This window comes from Giraffa tippelskirchi, chromosome 11 (genome assembly GCF_054371585.1).
Source record: "Giraffa tippelskirchi isolate mGirTip1 chromosome 11, T2T-mGirTip1v1.2.pri, whole genome shotgun sequence".
Lineage (NCBI taxonomy): Eukaryota > Metazoa > Chordata > Mammalia > Artiodactyla > Giraffidae > Giraffa > Giraffa tippelskirchi.
The window spans coordinates 52201458-52221463 of record NC_137285.1 but is presented as its reverse complement, the minus strand read 5'-3'; the positions used below and the strand labels follow the sequence as shown (position 1 = coordinate 52221463).

The following is a 20006-nucleotide window of genomic DNA, read 5'->3' as shown; positions in this document are numbered from 1 at the left end:
CCTTCTCCAATGCATCAAAGTGAAAAGTGAAAGTGAAGTCGCCCAGTCACGTTCAACTCTTCGCGACCCCATGGACTGCAGCCCACCAGGCTCCTCCGTCCATGGGATTTTCCACGCAACAGTACTGGAGTGGGTTGCCATTGCCTTCTCCGTACAATGGGATGATGAAGATGTAAATCTGTACATATTTTCTGGAATATGTCTTGAGTACCATTTATAACTTTAAACATTTGAATTCTCCTAGAAAATTTTCCTAATAAAAATTTCAAAAATCTGGACAGAGATTTATAAAAAAAAAATACTGAAGTTTTTTTTTAATAACCACAAATTAATGACATTATAATAGCTTATGATATATTTAAATTGTATTATATACACATGAAAAATAATATCAACTTATGTAATATCACAAGGAAATGTCACAGTTTGCTGTTAGACAGACAAAAGTACAAGGCAAATCTTCAATATTTTTTATATCAACCATGTAGAAAAAATAGCCCTGGAAAGAATCATGTGATAATCTGCCTCTTAGTTATTGCATTACTGGTAATGTTTCTCTCACTTTACACTTTTCTGTAGTCTTCACTCTTATGATAGTGAGCACATGGTACTTTGATAATCAGAAAGATAATAAATAAAACAAAAATCTTGAGACGTTCCCCCACAGATAAGAACAGCTATTGCAGGTCTCCACAAACCATCAAAAGGGTTGTTTTTAAGGACCCCAAAGGAAGCTGCTCTGCATTTTTATTGAGAATCCCTAAACTCAAGAAACCACCTGCTCAAAAACTAGGAATAAAGAATTCCAATAAACAGAAAGTACTTTTGTTATGACTTCAAAACCACTGAGGGGACATTCCTGCTTAATTTCTTGCATATTTCAAGTATGATTTCACTTAATGAAAATTCCCCTGGTTTTTGCCCCAGAATTGATCATAATGGGATTTTTTAGATAATATGTTTATTCATTTTCATAAACAGTGACAGTTTAGAGCTATGTTGCTGTGACAAAAGTCTCCCAAGTTCTATTCCTCAACATTCAACTTCTTCTTTGAGCCTTCAGTGGTAGCAACACATAAAATGTGTTTATCTCTAAGACTGTCAGTAAGTTGTTTCTCAAGTTTAGGGAATTCTTAATAAAAATTCTAGGAAACAGAGCAGTTTCAAAGAAACACATGAAGTTAGAAGATATGTCTGACTTTGTAGGTAATTATAAACAAAGGACATTTTCTTCATTCTTTTTCTTTCAATTTATATTGACTTTATTATTTTATTATGCCAGAAATGATTGCATAAGCAAGGAATTATTTTTTTCCTCTTAGGATTCTTGTAAAGGGTTTCACTTTTCATAAACCCCTGTATTTACTCTACTGCATATTCTGATCTAAACACATGGTACAGAAATTTTTCTAACAGTTATATATTATAACTGAAAGTAAAATTAAACACATGTGTTCACTTTATCAAAAAGAAGCTAGGTCTCTGGATTTCCATTTCTGTGACTTTATTTTGTTTAGTTCTTGAGACTACTTGATTTTACATTGCTCTCTCTTTTCAAAAGTTTCAAATAGTCATTCTAGAACTCTGATCTATATTATTCTCTGATCTCCTGACCTTTGTAAAATCATTCAGAGATTGGATCGCTGCATTACCTTTATTATCTGATTCTAAGTCTATATCTATATCTAAATCTATATCTAATTCTAATTCTAATTGACTTAATAACAGCAAAAGGTGAGAGGTAGAATTTCTTCAACTAATACACCAAGGGTTGGCAAACTGACCCACAGGCTGAATTTCACTTGCCATTTGTTTTTGTAAATAAAGTCTTGTTAGGATAAAGCCATGCCCATCTATGTCTATACTTTCCCAATACTTTCAGTATATAGGGGCAGAGTTGAGTAGTTGCAATAGACATCATTTGGCTGGAAAAGCCTAAAATATTTACCGTCTGGCTTTTTTCAGAAGAAAATCTGCCCACCTCTGTTATGTACAATGTTCTCTGTCCTCAGAAAATGCTTTCAACCTTCTATGACAAATGGCATTTTAGTTTTTACTAAGATGCTCACTTCTTAAAAATCTCAGGTACATATATAATATCCCCCAGTTTGCACATCTTCATTATTGTTAATTACATTATTACATAAATGGGTCTATACTGCATGATGTGATTCTTAAAACCTTACTTACATGACCTCCTATATGCTGGCTATCTGCTAACATTGACTTCTTGATTTCCTGTGACATCACCAACATGGCACATGATGAGACATTATTTTGAACAGCCACGTGACCATATGTAGGAATGGATTCTGTAGGAGTCAAAGGCAGGATAAAGAGATTAAAAATTATGTACTGAATAATCTTCCCTTCCTTGAATTTATAATTACTTCTGTATCTGATGATACTGGAAAAGAAAGGAAGACTCATATGGAGAAAGCTCCAGAAGTCAATAGGAACTTTTTCAAATTAACTGTCCCTAAAATCTTTAGTCTTCCTCATAATTTAACTCATATCTATGCTGACTATAGCTGCTTCCTTTGGGAAAAGAAATAATCATACCTTATTTAAAAGGAGGACTTTTTTACTCTTGCCCTGGAACTGGTGATAAGAACCAAATATTGGGGATAAAGAAGCATTAAGCTGCCCTACATTCTAAAAAAAGTTTTGGAGCTATGTCTAGACACCTACTCCAGGGAGAATTCAGACCCAGGCAAACCCTTACTCCACTTCTCCTACCTCAAAACCATCAACTCCACCCCAAGACCCCATGACTGGTCCATATACAGAAGACTAAAATACTGTCATGGGAAGTGAGGGGCAATGATTGGAAGCACCAGTCAGCAACATGACAGGAAGTACTATGGGACTATATACAAGAGACACTGTGTTATAAACTGAGCTGTGTCTCACCAAAATTCTTCTGTTGAGGTCCTAGCCCCCACTGTAATGGTATTTGAATATGGGGTTTGGAAGGTGACTAGGGTTAAATGAGGTTATAAGGGTGGGACCGTCATGATGGGATTAATGTGAAGTCATGAGAAGTGGTATTAGAGCACTTGTTTCCTTCCTCTCTCTCTAAACCTCATGAGGACACAGCAAGAAGGCATCCATCTGCAAGCCAGGAAGGGAGGCCTCCCCCAGAGAACTCAATCGGCTGGCATCTTGATCTTGCACTTCTCAGCCTCCAAAAGTCCAGATATGCTACTTTGCTATGCCAGCCTGAGCTAAGATCGTGGCATCTGGTCCCATCACTTCATGGCAAATAGATGGGGAAAAGAATGAAAACAGTGACAGACTTTATTTTCTTGGGCTTCAAAATCACTGTGGACAATGACTGCAGCTGTTAAATTAAAAGGTGCTTGCTCCTTGGAAGAAAAGCTATGACAAACCTAGACAGCATATTAAAAAGCAGAGACATCACTTTGTCAACAAATGCCCATACAATCAAAGCTATGGTTTTTCCAGTAGTCATGTAAGGATGTGAGAGCTGGACTATAAAGAAGGCTGAGCACCAAAGAACTGATGCTTTTCAACTGTAGCGCTGGAGAAGACTCTTGAGAATCCCTTGGAGGACTGTAAAGAGATCCAACCAGTCCATCCTACAGGAAATCAACCCTGCATATTCATTGGAAGGACTGATGCTGAAGCGGAAACTCGTTACCAGGCTCCTCCGTGCATGGGATTTGCCAGGCAAGAGTACTGGCGGCTCCTCCGTCCATGGGATTTGCCAGGCAAGAGTACTGGAGTGGGGTGCCATTGCCTTCTCCTCTCACAGTCTAGGTCGGTGCTATTCAAATACCAGTTTATAATGAAGTAAGCAAGACTCTTGGGAGTCCCTTGGACTGCAAGGAGATCCAACCAGTCCATCCTAAAGGAGATCAGTCCTGGGTGTTCATTGGAAGGACTGATGTTGAAGCTGAAACTCCAGTACTTTGGCCACCTCATGCGAAGAGCTGACTCTTTTGAAAAGACCCTGATGCTGGGAAAGATTGAGGGCAGGAGGAGAAGGGGACGACAGAAGATGAGATGGTTGGATGGCATCACCGACTCAATGGACATGCGTTTGGATAAGCTCCGGGAGTTAGTGATGGACAGGGAGGCCTGGCGTGCTGTGGTTCATGGGGTCACAAAGAGTTGGACACAACTGAGTGACTGAACTGAAATGAACTGAAGTATGCACTAAATCTTTCTTCAGAAAAGCCTTGTTAGAGAAAAAAAAGTCAGATGAACGAAATACGTGTTAGTGGTGTGGTGCATTTACATTCTGGGGCAAGCTCTTCACTGGGTCAAATCCTGGGAGCAAACATTTTGATACTTTGGTCTGCAGTGGTCTAGTTAGAAACACATACACCCCTCGATATGATTTTAAAATTCTCACAAAGAAGTCTATTAAACTTTTCCATGAGTAGAGCAAGGTCTAAGACAACAGAATTAAAGGATAAAAGAAAGCTGGGTCAGTCCACATGAAGTTTTCATAGTGGGCAGCTTTGAGCTCAGTTTTGAAGAACGTAAGAATTGTGATGAGGGAAGAGAGAGAAGTAAGAAAAATAACACAGGAATAATACCCAGAGAAAGGAAACAGAAAGATGGGAGAGAAGACTTTAGCTTTAGCCCTTCAAGAACAAAGCAGTATTTTCCTTTTATCCTTTAAGCCCAGACATTCCCTTGTTAACTTGTGGCTTTCCAAAGAGAAAATCAGTTAGACTTGATTTGGGGCATCCTTAGTCTTATATGCAGTATCTATCTACCTAGAATAAAAATATGAAATACATATAATTTTAAACTCTATAAAGTTATATATGGAAAGCTATTTTGGTGACTTTCTGATCCTTCAAATATTTGCAGTTAAAGATAAATGAGCTCCAAACCAGAAAGCTCCTAAGTTCACATTTCAAATGAGTGTTCTTCTCTTGCCTTCTTCAGGTATTTATAGAAAAAGATCCATATCAAAATTATTCTTCATCATAAAAGTCAGCCAATCATTACTAAACAATTTTCCAGTACTGCCACTACAGATAATTGTTTAACTATTAAAGTGTACGTTGTGATTTATAACTGCTATAATGGCACCAATCTCTACATGATTGCTTGGTGCTGCCGTGGAAGACATACCTCATCTGTTGTGGTATGAAATGCCGTGTGACAATTTATAATGATGTGCATTTCTTATTACCTGCTGATAATAACCTATCAGTGAAAACGACAGCTTAATTATACAGCATATCTCCCGCTGGCAAATAACTGGATTCACACATTTCTCTTGCTTCTCACCAATCCCTAACAGAAGCAAAAAGGACAATTACCACAATCCTCAGAAACGACATTTAAAATTAAGGAAAAAAAAAAATCTAAGTCAAAGTTGACCTTTTATTAACCACATATGTACTTCAACCTGATAATTCCTCAGCAACCCATTTCCAGTTCACGAGAGATGGTTACCATTCTCCTATGGTTTTATATTTCTTGCTGATTAGACCTCTGATATTTCCCACTCCAAATATTGGGCTTTTTATGAAATGGGTCAAATGATTTATCCTAAGCATTGAATCTCTGAATCAACACCATGGCCATAGATCTGCTGTAGTAATCCCAAAGGTCTTGTTTCTAAGGCATTGCTTGTAGGTTCCTTCCTGATAAGTAGATTAAACTTCTCAAGTCTACAGAACAAAGCAGTAGTGCTTACAAAACTAGGTGGCTGGATGTTTCTATCAATCAAGTTTATTTAACTGGCAGTGTGCTTACATTGCCAAGTTCCATGTGGTCCGTGGGGCTGCGGGCCTTCTCTTCCCTGGACTGGATGGTGGAACTTTCCGACCTTTTCAGCACTGGTGGGTTCCTTCTTCTCCATTAGAGCTGTGTGTCATTATCTGGGAACAGCCAACAGAATGGCTGCCCCTCAGTTAGGAGACTTAAAAAAGTTTTAGCTCTCTACCTCTTCTTTCATTGGTCTCATTAAATATTCTTTTTTTGAATGAATTTTTATTGGAGTATAGTTCCTTTACACTGCTGTATTAGTTTCTACTGTAAACAAAGCGAATCAGCTATACATATACATATATCTTCTCTTGTTTGGATTTCCTTCCCATGTAGGTCACCACAAAGGATTGAGTAGAGTTCCCTGAGCTATACAGTAGGTTCTTATTAGTTATCTATCTTATACATGGTATAAATAGTGTATATACATCATTCTCAACCTCCTAATTCATCCTGCCTTCCCCTTTTCCCCCGATACATATATACAATGGAATATTACTCAGCCATGAAAAAGAACAAAACTGGATCATTTGCAGGGATGTGGACGGACCTAGAGACTACCATACACAGTGAAGTAAATCAGAAAGAGAAAAACAAATATTGTATATTATTAATACTTATATATGAAATCTAGAAAAATCTTATAGACGATTTTATTAGAGACACAGACATGAGATCATTAAATATTCTTATTTAATAGTTACTAAAACTACTACTATGAATAGACTGCTATTCCTTTATTCTTTCTAAACTTTGCTTTCCATTTTTCTCTGCTTTTTAGTTTTTCCAAGCTCCTCAGCTTTTCTTCCAAGAAAATAGGCTATCAGTTCAGTTCAGTCGCTCAGTCATGTCCAACTCTTTGCAACCCCATGGACTGCAGCATGCCAGGCTTCCCTGTCCATCACCAACTCCTGGAGCTATAGACATCATTAAATATTCAGTGTGCCTCCATGGGATTGAAATACTCAATTCCTTCTATGGGATTACATATTTGTTAGAGTCTGTAAGATTTTGACCCTTTCTTCTGGATGTACTTGTACAAGATGCCCAAGACGGCTGCATTTTTGTAGTTTAAAATGTTAGATTTTTTTGAGAGCTTTTTTGTTTGTTATCATAGAGGATTACAGAAAGGTAAATGTAGGAGGCTGCTTCTTGCACCAGAGCTATCCCTAAATAACAGAGGCTGCACTATTAACTTCAGTGAACAAAGGAAACTAAAAAGTTTTCTAGAATATAGCTATGAGATAGAAAATTATCTTCATTCAGCTATAGGACATAGCCTTCTAAGCAAATAGCATTAAAAGTATCACAACCATATGCTGGGATCACAAACATTCATCTCTGTAGAAATAAAACCTCTCTCTTTGGACTCAAGTAAATAATGGTGATGGTCACTATCTTTTCTCTTACTGGACTCCGTGTAGATTAGCATCCTTCTATTCTATTCATCATTAGAACATTATGAACATTGCTCTTATCATTAGAACACTGATCTTTCCATCATAACTACCAGACAGCAGGGCACCAACAGCAAAAGACTGGGAAGGATACTTGGGAAACAAGGTATCGGAAGAGTACAGAGCCATGGAATTGTTAAATCCAGTAAAAAGTCTTCAGAAGAATTGATGCTTCTGAACTGTGGTGCTGGAGATAACTCTTGAGAGTTCCCTGGGCAGCAAGGAGATTAAACCAGTTCACCTGAAAGAAATCAACCCTGAATATTCATTGGAAGGGCTGATACTGAAGCTGAAGCTCCAATACTTTGGCCACTTGATGCAAAGAGTGACTCATTGGAAAAGACCCTGATGCTAGGAAAGATTTAAGGCAAAAGGGGAAAGGGGCAGCAGAGGATGAGATGGTTAGATAGCATCACTGATTCAATGGGCATGAAACTGAGTAAACTCCAGGAGACAGTGAAGGACAGGGAAGCCTGGCATGCTGCAGTCCATAGTGTTGCAAAGAGTTGGACATGACTTAGCAATTGAACAACAATGACAACAAAGTGTCTTCAACCTGAAGGGTGCCCCACCCAACACATTTGGAGAACTGTATCAAGAGACAAGGGCTTTGTCTTTCAGCTAATAATACTAGGCTAACAAAGATATCCATTTAAGAAATATGATCTTACATGGAACAATATATAGGGAATTCCATAAAAGAGTGACAAAAGCTGGAAAAATATATGCCAGGTGGAGAAAGTCTAATGGAAGAACTAAGAATTTAAACAAGAATTTTAAAAAATAATAAACACCTAATAAACACCTTGCAGTGTGTACCCGTCAATCTCAATCTCCCAATTTATCCCTCACCTTCCCCCAGAATGCATCTTTTTTTTTTAATTGGGATATAGTTGCTTTGTACACACTACTATATATAAAATAGATAACTATTAGAACCTACGGTATTGCACAAGGAACTCTATGTAATACTCTATAAAGACCTAAATGGGAAAAGAATATAAAAAGACTGAATATGTATATATGTACAACTGATTCATTTGGCTATACAGCTGAAACTAACACAACATTATAAATCAACTATACTCCAACAATTTTTTGAAATAATAAATACTGGAGCAGTTAAGAAGGATTTTGGAAACATGAGTCAAGAGGAAGAAAAAAGAGGAAGAAATGGTGAAGAAATAAATGGGTATAATAAATATTTTAAAAATAACTGATAAAGTAAGGAATTAGCCAAATAGCTTGCATGCAGGATGAAAACCACTGCAGAGTAAATGAATGAGCTACACAGTTAGATCAGGCATTGTCCTCAGAGGCATTAGGGCCTAACAATTAGATAAGGAAAATGAAGGAAGAGTCAAATGACATGGAAGATGAAAGCAGAAATTTCAACTTCTGTCCACTTGTGGTCTGTAAACAAAATAAAAGGACAGAAATGAGAATATAATAATCAAGATGTTTCTAAAATTGCAAATATAAGACCTCAAAATAAAGATAATAGAGTGGCAAAGAAGATAAATTAAAAACTCAGAGTCGAGAATATTTTAGTGCATTCAAGAATATTCAGGCCAAGGAGAAACCTTGGAAATATTCATTACCGTGAAAGCAGACAAAAGTCATACAGACATCAGGCTTCTTGAAAGAAACACCTGACACAAGAAGATAATAGAGTCTGCACAGTGTTGAAGAAAAATAGCCTTGCACCTAGAATTAAATATCCAGGAAAACCATTATTTAAATGTGCAACAAAATGACTATATCCATAGGCATATGGACCTCTGAAAATTCACCCTTCATTTACCCTGTTTGAAATAATTTTGGGAGGAAGCAAAAAGATACAGGAAACAAAGATAAGTAAAGAAGTGTCTGCGTGTGTGTGTGTGCGTCCAAAGTTGATCAGCTGTGTCCGACTCTTTGAGACCATATAGCCCTCCAGGCTCCTCTGTCCTTTGGACTCCCCAAGAAAGAATATTGAAGTTGATTGCCATGTCCTTCTCCAAGGGATCTTCCCGACCCAGGGATCAAGTCTGTATCTTTTATGTCTCCTGTATTGGCAGGTGCATTCTTTACCACTAGCACCACCTGGGAAGCCCCTTAAGAGTCTATCAATATTTAAATAAATAAGCAAAACATATAAAGCACTTAAAATATTGCTTAGCACATAGTGAGTACTCCGTGAAAATGCGTTGTTACTATTATTTTGGTCTTCAGTTTCTGATTAAATAGTTGCATTGAAATCTCTAAAAAGTAAAGAAAATGCTTTTTAAAGTTCTATATAATACGTGTGATGTTTACTAGAAATGTATTAGTGGATATCATTAATCCATATATGTATTTATTTGGATGACTCTATCGAATTTTATCAAACTCTTATTTAAGATAACTAATGAAAATCTACTGCATAGCTCAGTTCAGTTCAGTTCAGTTCAGTAGCTCAGTCGTGTCCAACTCTTTGTAAACGCATGGACTGTAGCACGCCAGGCCTCCCTGTCCATCACCAACTCCCGGAGTTTACTCGAATTCATGTCCATTGAGTCAATGATGCCATCCAACCATCTCATCCTCTGTCATCGCCTTTGTCTCCTGCCTTCAATCTTTCCCAGCATCAGGGTCTTTACCAATGAGTCAGTTCTTTGCATCAGGTGGCCAAAGTATTGGAGTTTTACCTTCAGCATCAGTCTTTCCAATGAATATTCAGGACTGATTTCCTTTAAGATGGACTGGTTGGATCTCCTTGTAGTCCAAGGGACTCTCAAGACTTCAACACCACAGTTCAAAAGCGTCAGTTCTTCAGCACTCAGCTTTCTTTATAATCCAACTCTCACATCCATACATGACTATTGGAAAAACCATAGCTTTGACTAGACGGATATTTGTGGGCAAAGTAACGTCTCTGCTTTTTAATATGCTGTCTAGGTTGGCCACAACTTTCCTTCCAAGGAGTAAGCATCTTTTGATTTCATGGCTGCATTCACCATCTGCAGTGATTCTGGAGCCCAAAGTAATAAAGTCTGTCACTGTTGCCCCATCAATTTGCCATGAAGTGATGGGATCAGATGCCATGATCTTAGTTTTCTGAATGTCGAGTTTTAAGCTAAGTTTTTAACGCTCCTCTTTCACTTTCATCAAGAGGCTCTTTAGTTCTTCACTTTCTGCCATAAGGATGGTGTCATCTGCATATCTGAGGTTATTGATATTTCTCCCGGCAATCTTTATTCCAGCTTGTGCTTCATCCAGCCCACCGTTTCTCATGATGTACTCTGCATAGAAGTTAAATAAGCAGGGTGACAATATACAGCCTTTACATACTTCTTTCCCGATTTGGAACCAGTCTGTTGTTCCATGTCCAGTTTTAACTGGTGCTTCCTGACCTGCATACAGATTTCTCAAGAGGCAGGTCAGGTGGTATGGTATTCCCATCTCTTTCAGAATTTTTCACAGTTTGTTGCGATCCACACAGTCAAAGGCTTTGGCGTAGTCAATAAAGCAGAACTAGATGTTTTTCTGGAACTCTCTTGCTTTTTTGATGATTCAACAGATGTTGGCAAGTTGATCTCTGGTTCCTCCGCCTTTTCTAAATCTAGCTTGAACATCTGGAAGTTCACAGTTCACGTACTGTTGAAGCTGGGCTTGGAGAATTTTGAGCATTACTTTGCTAGCATGTGAGATAAGTGCAATTGTGTGGTAGTTTGAGCATTTTTTGGAATGGCCTTTCTTTGGGATTGGAATGAAAACTGAGCTTTTCCAGTCCTGTGGCCACTGCTGCATTTTCCAAATTTGCTGGCATATCAAGTGCAGCACTTTCACAGCACCATCTTTTAGGATTTGAAATAGCTCAACTGGAATTCCATCACCTCCACTAGCTTTGTTCATAGTGATGCTTCCCTAAGGCCCACTTGACTTCACATTCCAGGATGTCTGGCTCTAGGTGAGTGATCACACCATTGTGGTTACCTGGGTCATGAAGATCTTTTTTGTATAGTTCTGTGTATTCTTGCCACCTCATCTTAGTATCTTCTGCTTCTGTTAGGTCCATACCATTTATCTCTTTTATGGTGCCCATCTTTCCATGAAATGTTCCCTTGATATCTCTAATTTTTTTGAAGAGATCTCTAGTCTTTCCCATTCTGTTGTTTTCCTCTATTTCTTTGCATTGATCACTGAGGAAGGCTTTCTTATTTCTCCTTGCTGTTCTTTGGAACTCTGCATTCTAATGGATATATCTTTCCTTTTCCCCTTTGCCTTTAGCTTCTCCTTTCACAGCTATTTATTTGTAAGGCTTCCTCAGACAACCATTTTGCCTTTTTGCATTTCTTTTTCTTGGGGATGGTCTTGATCCTTGCCTCCTGTACAATGTCACGAACCTCCATCTATAGTTGTTCAGGCACTCCGTCTCTCAGATCTAATCCCTTGAATCTATTTCTCACTTCCACTGTATAATCGTAAGGGATTTGATTTAGGTCATACCTGAATGGTCTAGTGGTTTTCCTTACTTTCTTCAATTTAAGTCTGAATTTATCAATAAGTTCATGATCTGAGCCACAGTCAGCTCCTGGTCTTGTTTTTGCTGACTGTATAGAGCTTCTCCACCTTTGGCTGCAAGGAATATAATCAATCTGATTTTGGTGTTGACCATCTGGTGATGTCCATGTGTAGTCTTCTCTTGTGTTCTTGGAAGAGCATGTTTGCTATGACCAGTGCGTTCTCTTGGCAAAACTCTATTAGCCTTTGCTCTGCTTCATTCTGTATTCCAAGGCCAAATTTGACAGGTATTTCTTGATTTCCTCCTTTTGCATTCCAGTCCCCTATAATGAAAAGGACATCTTTTTTGGGTGTTAATTCTAGAAGGTCTTGTAGGTCTTCATAGAGCTGTTCAACTTCAGCTTCTTCAGCATTACTGGTGGGGAGACAGACTTGGATTACTGTGATATTGAATGGTTTGCCTTGGAAACGAACAGAGATCAATCTGTCATTTTGAGATTGCATCCAAGTACTGCATTTCAGACTTTTGTTGACTATGATGGCTACTCCATTTCTTCTACGGGATTCTTGCCCACAGTAGTAGATATAATGGTCATCTGCATTAAATTCATTCATTCCAGTCCATTTTAGTTCACAAACTCCTAAAATGTCGATGTTCACTCTTGCCATCTCCTGTTTGACCACTTCCAATTTGCCTTGATTCATGGACCTAACGTTCCAGGTTCCTATGCAATATTGCTCTTTACAGCATCGGACTTTATTTCCATCACCAGTCACATCCACAAGTGAGTGTTGTTGTTGCTTTGGCTCCATCTCTTTATTCTTTCTGCAGGTATTTCTCCACTGATCTCCAGTAGCATATTGGGCGCCTACCGACCTGGGGAGTTCCTGTTTCAGTGTCCTATCTTTTTTCCTTTTCATACTATTCATAGGGTTCTCAAGGGAAGACTACTGAAGAGGTTTGCCATTCCCTTCTCCAGTGGACCACATTCTGTCAGAACTCTCCTCCCCGACCCGTCCGTCTTGAGTGGCCCTACACGGCATGGCTCATAGTTTCATTGAGTTGGACAAGGCTGTGGTCCATGTGATCAGATTGGTTAGTTTCCTGTGACTGTGGTTTTCAGCCCATCTGCCCTCTGATGGAGAAGGATTAAAGGCTGTATAGCTAAGGGAACCCTACTCAGTGCTCTATGGTAACATATATGGGAAAGAAATCCAAAAAAGAAGGTATATATGTATTCGTATAGCTGAATCACTTTGCTATACAGCAGACATAAACAGAACATTGTAAAGCAACTATACTTCAATAAAAATTAATTAAAAAGAAAAAGAAAAAATAAGAGTTTGATAAGAACTTTCTCTGCATCCCTTAATATCATATTGATTGATTTTCTAATATTGGGCCATCCATACAATCATCAAGTAAATTCTGTTTGATTTTAATAAAAGTGTCTTCCTGGTGTGTTGAGTACTCTATTGTTTGTTATGTTAGCTAACATCTTATTTAGTGTTGAAAAGTGCTATTGATTTTCCATTATTCTTCTGCCTGGTAATCTTGCTGAACTTACCTACTACTTTTAGTAGTTTGTTAATATTCACAACTTTCATTTGTAAACAATGATAATTTTATCTCCTCCCGTTTAATCTTTATATCTCATATTAGTTTTTACACTGAGGCAACACCCACTAGGTGAAGAGTGCAGGCTCTGGAGAGAGATCTGGGTTAAAACTCTAATTCTATCTCACCGTGAAGCCTGGCCAAATCACCTAAACTCTTGCGGTTTCAGTTGCATCACCGGAAAAGTGGTGAGGATGTAAACGCCTTAAAGAGCTTGGGAGGGTTACAGAAGTGGAAGTGCTTTGCACGTGGCTGACAGTAAATGCTAACCACAGCCCTGTTTCTGTATACACCAGGGACTAGTCCAAGGAACCCCATGGATACTAGTCTTATAAAATGATGACATATTGGCCTATAACCTATACATATCTTCTTGTATACTTTGAAGTGTGTTAGTCGCTCAGTCATGCCTCTTTGCAATCCCATGGACTGCAGCCCACCAGGCTCCTCTGTCCATGGGATTCTCCAGGCAAGAACACCAGAGTGGGTTGCCATTTCCTTCTCCTTTGAACCATGTATAAATTACTTATAATACCTAACTAAATATGAATGTTATGCAAATAGTTGCCAATGAGCTACAAATTCAAGTTGCTTTATGGAAACTTCTAGAATTTTTTTTTTTGAGTATTTTTGATCTGCAGTTGGTTTATCCTGAGGTTATGGCCAACAGATAGAGAGGGCCAACTGTTCTGAAATATTTATTACATGAAATTAAGAATGGGAGATACCTAACCCAATCTTGGAGTCTTAGGGGAAATATTCCCAGAGAAAACAACATCAAAATGAGACACCTGGACCAGGTAAGTGAGTCAGGGCAAGGAGGTGAGGAAGAGACGTTGGATGAAGTATTCTCAACGAGGGATGTGCATGTCTGTACATTAAGCAATGGAAGAAAATATGGATTGTTCAGAGAACAGACAGTGTGTCCTGAGTAACTTGGCTCTTCATATACAAATATTCATTGCTCCACTAGATAGTAAGTTCCTAAAAGTCATCATGTTTGGTTCATGTGTTTATCTCTCACAGCACTTGGTAGACAGCCAAGCACAGAGAAAGTATTCAATAAATCATAAATATCTTCTATTGTTTGGGAGAGTTTCTGGTCTGTTGTTATCTTACCTGATTCAAAACCATCCCTACAAGCCAATGCTTTATGAACTACAGAGGCTGAGGAATGTGTCTTGAATTAAGAGAGGTCAAAGTATAGAAGAGAACTATATCAATATTAAATCTAATATGCCAACATAAAACCACATGTCTGAAGTTTTAGAGGTCCTTCATAAAACAATGAATATGAGGCTCTTTATTTCTAGAAGTAGAGTTAAAACTATGAAATATAAATTTTTTGAAAATCACAGATTTAGAATTACTGCAAATTTTAAAGTGACAAATAATATTGCTATGACTGCATATTTGTTCTCTTGGCCTCCCAGGGAAAGAGGCATCAAATAAATTAAACATTAATGCTGCTACTATTTTTACAAAAGCTTTCTCATCTTTTTTGTTCTATTGAATTTTTTTTTTTCCAAAATACTTAGCAACTACTGTTGAATTAAGAAAACAAAAGGATTTTTACTTGAAGGAATTTAGAAAATAGGGTGTGGCTTGCTTCTACTTCCTTTCATTTACTGAAGCATTTACTTTGCAATTGATAAAATTATCCTCTCAAATAATAAAACTGGAAAAAGAAATATTAAACAACCCTATTTTTTCAGTCAGTTCTAAAAACCTTCATACTCATCTAAGAAGCTCATCTGTATTATCTAAAAATGAATGTAAAGATTCTATCTGTAGTCTGGCCCAAATTAGACTCTCAGAAAATTCTATCTCCCTTCCTGATCCTGACATAAAAGCATGTGCTGGGACATTCTAACAGCTATGTGATCACTCATGATTTATTTCCAGTCAAACTCCTTCTCTCAGAACCTAGTATTACCTGACCCCTCAGCAATATGTGATAGATTATTGACAATAAAAAATAACATTATTAGAGTTTTACCATGTACCAGGCAAGTGTCTGGCATATAAGGACACAGTGTTTTCCAAACTTTAGCCCTTCCTACTCCATCATGATTCTTGCCATCCTTTGCACCACCGGTATAATTTATCTGAGGAGAGGGGCAATAAGAATGTGAGTCAATATAGAAAATACTGCAGGTACTTAGAGAAGCATCCATCAGTGGAGAGAGCACAAAACAGGATGTGATCAATACTTCCAGCTGGCTAGAGAGGAGGTAAGCCAATGCAGGAGAAATAAAAGCTGCAGGTTTAATCCCTGGGTCGGGAAGATCCCCTGAGGCAACCCATTCTTGCCTGGAGAATCTTACAGACAGAGGAGCCTGGCGGGCTGCAGTTCACAGGGTCACACAGAGTTGGACATGACTGAAGCGACTTAGAACGCATGCACAGAGAGGAGGTAACCTTGAGGTTTTGTCGAGAGAGCTACATTAGAGGAAGTAACTCATAGAACACATGGGTGGTTGCAGAGGTGGAGGCAAAATGTGCACAGAGAGTCAAAAGGTAAATATTTGTAGTTAGAATATAAGTAAGTCACGGGGATGTAATGGACAGAATGGTGACTATGAGACAATTGTGCTGTGCTCGGCTGTTTCAGTCGTGTTCAACTTTTTGCAACTCTATGCGACTGTAGCCCGCCAGGCTTCTCCGTCCATGGCATTCTCCAGGCAGGAGTACTGGAGTGGGTTTGCCATGCCCATCTCCAAGAGATCTTCCTTACCCAGGGATTGAACTCCTGTGTCTTCTGCACTGCAGGCAGATTCTTTACCACTGAACCACTGGGGAAGTCCCTGGGTAACAATACTATAGTGCATAAGTGAAAGTTGATAAGAGAATAAATCTTAAAAGTTCTCATGATAAAAAAAGTGATAACTCTCTATGGTGACATACATTAACTAAACTTATGGTGGTGATCATTTTGCCATATAAACAAAAGTCAAATCATTATGTCATACACCTGAAAATCCTAGAATTTACATGTCAATTATACTTCAATTAAAAAAAGAAAAGATTTGTGGAAGAATAGGCCTATGGGGGATATGGAATCCATCACAACAGAAGCAGACAGTGTGGGTATGACACACAAGCCAGGGTTAGAAGAGGTGAAATACTAACATTCTCTTTTGAAGACCTAGAAATTGGCCAATCCTTTCTTGAAGATCCTTTCTGAATACTTCCTTTTCTGGAGTGGCCAGCTCACTAGTGGGCCTCTGGTCTTCTCTACATACATTTGCCTCCTGGAGAAATATTCCCACAACTGGCTTCAGTCAGTAACTCCTGACAATGAACTCATAAAGCAACATCTCTTGGACTAATAGCCCACCCAATCTTTAGTGCAGTACTTCTAATGACTCACAGGGCATTTTCGGCTTTCTGTTCCACTTTTTTCTCAATCTTGAGCTTTCCAAAATGCAACTCATCCATTTCCCTGACTCCCCCTCACATTTTAGCCACAAGCCATATCAGTTCCTACAGTGTTTACTTTTTCTGACTCCGAAGATTCAAATCTGAAAGTTGTCAGGATTTTCCCTGCACTTTGAACCTCCGACTGAATCAAAGCCAATCAAGGGCTTCAAAGAGTGCCTGGCCCATAGTTGGCACTCAAAATTATTACAAATAAATTCTATGAACAAATAAAACATATGAATAAATTAGATCTTCCTTGACATAGCTCTTGTTTTATTCTCCATTACTCTGAATATATCGTATTTTTTAGCATTCATTCAGCAAATATTTATGAGGCACTACCATTTGCCAGGCACTAACAGATGATGGGGACATGCCAATGAACAAAATAACAAAAATGCTCTCCTGTAGCTTATGTACAAATGGGGAAAGGTGGGAATTAACAAACACAGCTGAATAAAACATGTAAAAGTCCATCATCCCTTATCTGAAAATCTTAAATTGAAAAGACTCTAAGAACTGAAGGTTTTGCTTAATTTATTGGTTAACAAAACATGAACTGGCATAAAACTATTTAGAATTTGTATCTGTTTCACTTTTGAGTAGCTTCCTGAATAAGCTTACTGTATACCATAGTTGTTGCATGATATATAGCAACGGCATTATGTCACCACATTAGTCTGTTCTTCTAGGGTTGCCATTACAGAATACCATAGATTGGGTGGGTCACACAACAGAAATTTATTTTCTCATAGTTCTGGAGGCTGGAAGTACAAGATCAAGTGGTGCAAGGGTTGGTTTCCAGTGAGGTCTTTCTTCCTGGCTTGCAGGCAGCCACCTTCCCACTAGGTCTGCACAAAGCCTTTCCCCTGTACATGTGGACTCCTAGGGTCTCTTCCTCATCTTACAAAGACAGCAGTTCTAGTCCATTAGGGCTCTGCCCTTTTGACCTCACTTACCCTGAATTACTCCTGAAAGTACTGTCTCCAAATGTCATCACACTGGAGGTTGAACTTCTATACATGGATTTGGTGGGGAGAGGGAGAGACACAACTCCGGTCTATCACAATTACCTTTCCAAAAGCTGAAAAAAATCTGAATTCCAAAGACATCTGATCCTAAGTGTTTTGGATAAGGTAGCAGAAACCTGGTGGTATGACAGGTAGTTATGGGTGTCTGGAGAAGAGTTTGAGCTGAGAGAGAGTGCGGGTGGAAATGCAACAGGAAGTACACCTGTCAGGGAAAGCCTCCTAGCAAGGCGGGTATTTGAGCCAAGCCCCACATGAGGGAAGGGAGTGGGCCACATCTGAGAGGAAGCATTCTAGGCAGAAGAATAGCAAGTTCAAAGACCCGGAGACAAGAACAGAGCAGTACACGTGATGAATAGAAACAAATACTATATATTAATGCATATATATGGACTCAAGAAAGATGGGAAAGATGGGACTGATGAACCTATTTCTAGGGCAGCAACGGAGACATGGACACAGAAAACAGACTTGTGGACACAGGAGGGGAAAGAGAGGGTGGGACGAATGCAGAGAGTAGCAGGGAAACATATACATTACCATATTTGCTGACAAACTAGAGGGGTGGGATGGGGTGAGAGACGGGAATGAGGTTCAAGAGGGAGGGGATATATGTATACCTATGGCTGATTCGTGTTGAGAGACGGCAGAAACCAATACAATATTGGGAAGTAATTATCCTTCCCCTGAAAATAAATACATAATTTTTAAAAAGAAAGGTTGTCAGAGTTACCAAAGCCCTGAGCTAAAAGAGGAGGAGAAGATGAGGTAACAGAGGGACAAGTCACTGAGGGCCTTACTGACTCCTATAATGGAATTTGGCTTTTCCTGAAGTAAACTGAGAAGGCAATGGAGAGTTCTGAACAGAGCAGTGGCATGACCGGATCAAGGCTTTAACAGGATCACAACGCGTGACAGATGATCTCCAAGATGGCGGCCACTAATCAACATCTTCCTTCTATGAACAAGCGTAACACACAGCCCAGCAAGAGGCTGAGTCTACGTCCTCTCCTCTCGAATCAAAATGGCCTCCGGACTTGGTTTTCCTGATAAAATTAGACAAATGGGACAGTCTGGGAATTTCAGACCTAGGCTTTCCAAGCTTTGGCAGTTTCTAGTTCTTCTTTTATAGAAGCTGGATGCTGCATGAGGAGTCTGACAACCCTGAGACCACCATGAGAATGGTGGACCACTAGAATGAGTCCAATCTAGTCACATAGAAAAAGTCAGGTGGAGAAGAACAAAGGAGCCCAGGCAACAGGCAGAACTGAGGCCCCACATACGACCCAATTTCTTGTACAATCTCAGACAATCCTGGACCTTTGGAGTCATAACAACTGAGATCACAGATATTCTGACATAGGGACAAGCCATTGCCATGGGGTCCTGTCCAAATTTCTATACTTGGAACTTCAAAAATATAAAATAATTCTTATCTTACACTACTAAATTTAGGAGTAGTTAAATACATAGTAATTAATAACTGACTGAAATTGATATGAGGTCAGGTGATGAGTAGACACCTGAGGAGTATGTAGCAAGGATACTCACTGTTAGTGAGCCTAGAAAGTGTGTGATGAAATCATTATTAGAGGCTGGAGAGAAGGTAACCCATGTTGCATAACTGCCTGCAATAATATGGACAAAAGAAAGTGTATCTAATAAAAACTTGTGGACCTGGCTAAGAAAATTTCTGAATGTGATAATCAGCTGTACTCTGTGACCTAGGATTAATTACAGGAAGAGAAAGAGGAACTAAAATGTTCAAGTTGTGTTTAGAGGAAATCATTCAAACTAGGACTTGTTACGTTGGAAAACAAAAATTACTGTCCTTCTTGCCTCTCGAGGCAACACAAGATTCTCAAAGAAGCAGTCTTAGGGCAAAGATCAAATCCAGGGTCTATTAGTACAGTGTCCTCTGAGGTTAAAGATTAAATCACGCATGTGGCTGGAAGATGTCTCATTAAGACCTAGAAGAGATTTAAGGTGGCACCTATAGACCCTGTCTGTGAGAAAAAGCAGTTTCTAAAGACCTTGACGGTTTTTCCTACAGCATTCTGACTTACAGTCAAGGTCAACTGCAGCCTGTCTCAGGAGTTTTCTGGGTACGTCTTTTCCAATGGACTGATCCTTAATAGACAGATGGGAAGCCTCCAAAGTTTATAAGAAAATTGCACCCCTCAAAAAAGCACCAGCAGCTAAACAAAAAGAAGGACACAGAAAGTCTCTAGATCCCTA

At 38.9% G+C, this 20006-nt stretch overlaps 1 protein-coding gene across 12 annotated transcripts in view; it reads right to left on the bottom strand.

Annotated features, from left to right (window-relative positions):
- IL15 (interleukin 15) overlaps positions 1–20006 on the bottom strand; it is a 318782-nt gene that overhangs the window by 55007 nt on the left and 243769 nt on the right. For 5 of the 12 annotated variants that reach the window (XM_081543548.1, XM_081543544.1, XM_081543547.1 and 2 more), the window contains one exon: positions 2191–2312. The exons of 3 other annotated variants lie outside the window; for them this stretch is intronic. The gene's annotated coding sequence lies outside the window, so the exon portion shown is untranslated. Of the gene's footprint in view, positions 1–2190; positions 2313–5176; positions 5281–5745; positions 5871–20006 lie in introns of those variants that run through there. 4 more of the 12 variants (XM_081543549.1, XM_081543553.1, XM_081543555.1 and 1 more) reach the window with 3 other exon arrangements.